The sequence below is a fragment of the Macrobrachium rosenbergii genome, chromosome 56 (genome assembly GCF_040412425.1).
Source record: "Macrobrachium rosenbergii isolate ZJJX-2024 chromosome 56, ASM4041242v1, whole genome shotgun sequence".
Lineage (NCBI taxonomy): Eukaryota > Metazoa > Arthropoda > Malacostraca > Decapoda > Palaemonidae > Macrobrachium > Macrobrachium rosenbergii.
Genome location: NC_089796.1, coordinates 28958595 through 28960871, shown reverse-complemented (window position 1 = coordinate 28960871; position 2277 = coordinate 28958595).

Here is a 2277-nt window from a genome sequence, read left to right as displayed (position 1 = left end):
GTCATAGTGAAAGTACCCATATGAGAAATTCCAATCACTTCACACATCTTAAGCATAAGCACTATTTTAAGTAAAAAAAGGTTTAATTTTGCAGGTTTAACATATGCGAAATAATCTTGCACTGTATAGTCGTATTCTAGAGTATATTTAGAGAAGTCATGTATTTTCGGTAAAAAACAAAAAACAAAAACAAAAATTACATTAGATGAACGAAAGCTAAGGAAAGCTATTACTTAACATATGCTGCCGAGTGTACTTAAACAATTGGAATTTTCACGTTCTGACTGATTTTGGCTGTTCATTGACATAAATTTGAGAGGAGATTCACTGTATAGTAGGTGTTTATATAATTCACTGGTTATGGGTTCTTGTTTAGGTCATATGCAGGCTAAGATATTAACGTGTTTTATGGAAAATTATGGCTAAATGGCTGTCCCCAGTTATAAAGTCATTATTGTACAAGATATATATTAATACCAACCTTTTTATTCTTTGGGAGAGATTTGTGGATTTCTTGAATACCTCAATAACAAGCATGGCAATATAGAACTCACTACTGAAATATAAAAACTAAAATAATTGCAGAGAATGAGTTATAATCTTTGGAACTTAGGAAATGTACTTTTACATGAGTATTAACCCAAAATTTCTGTATACTACATCTTTGAAAGATAGGTTGAACTTAATCATGACACTAAAGACAAGATTATACGAAATCAGCTCCACTTATATATTGAAAATTTAGAATGAAGATCATCAGTAAAGAAAAATGGGTGCCTTCTAATTATATAAACAGTTTCATTGGGAAAGAGCTTTTCTTAATCATACCGAAAAGTCAAGAACAACTCGAAACATAAAAAAAAAATCCTATTTCATACCACTGTCACTCACAGATATTCATAGGAATGGTTTGCAAAGGAAATAGAATATAATGATGGAGAGTGCCAATTCACAGTTGGAGATAAAGATATAGGCTGCGAGGTGTGACAATAAAGAAACGAGACTGTGGAAGTTACACTTATTCGTCAGTTGCACACCATTTTTTTTGCTATAATATTGTTCACCTCGCTCACTTTGTGCTTGTTTCAGGCTGTTGTGTATCACACTGCTGTTACACTATGCCACACAGCTGGAGGTGGTGCAAACATGGAGCAGAGAATCAATTTAAAATTCCTGGTTTAGTTAGGGAAGGGCCCAACCAGGTGTCCCAAACTTTTCCAAGAGGCCTATGGAAAAATGCAATGTCCTCAATCGCCTCCATGACTGGGTGCGGCACAGCAGGTGGGCTCTGTGGAGAGACAATTCGTGGCTGCTTCACCAAGACAACAGGCCTGCACACACCATGCGCAGTGAGAGGCAGTTCTTGGCCAACAAGCAGATTGCAGTTCTTGACCACCCTCCTTATTCCCCAGATCTTGCACCTTGTGACTTCTGGCTCTTCCCCAGGCTGAAGACTTTGCTCAAAGGAACCCATTTCGCCTCTGTAGAAGAGATCAAGGTCACTGTGATGAGGGAGCTAAGGGGCCTCAAAAGGAGGACTTCGCCGAGTACCTCCATGGGTGGCAGACATGAATGCAGAACTGCCTTAACTCTGGGGGGGGGGATTACTTTGAAGGGGACAATGCATAATTTCTGTGTAGATTTTTTAATAAAACTATTTTGAGATGAGTCTCGTTTCTTTACTGTCACATCTCGTATTTTACTTTGCAAAATAAAACAGGTAATTTCCAAAAAACAAAATACTCAAGCTCAACAATCACCCAGCCCAGTTATGTATAAGTGATAGTGGCACAGTTCTGATGCCACTTACGTTGACATAACTAGCAATCAGCCTTCATCAGGAGGCTTCAATACCTGAGTATGTCATTTCACATAGGTAACGACCTAAAAAGGCCCAATTATGGTGTAATTGGGAAACACAGCGAGGAAACTGGGTAGCTACTGTCACAAGACAATTTTCCGCTTTTCTATCATCCTGTCGTTGTTTTACCTCGATACTTTGGAGGCCTTGCACTCCAGTAAACTAAGCCCTTTTAAGCCAGAAATGCAGCTACAACATCGCTCCTGTGTTTAGAGTTTCTATCATAAGGAGTTATGTATTTCAGCAGTGTAGACCTCTATCATTTATTTGAATCTTTTTATATTTCCCTGGTATTTTTTCATTATAGTTTGCTATTTTGATTTTATTCATATAAGAGTTAATAAGTTACATGTACTGTTATATGGAAAAAATGTTATAGTTTTATATATTGTGACTACTGCAATAATTACCTCACT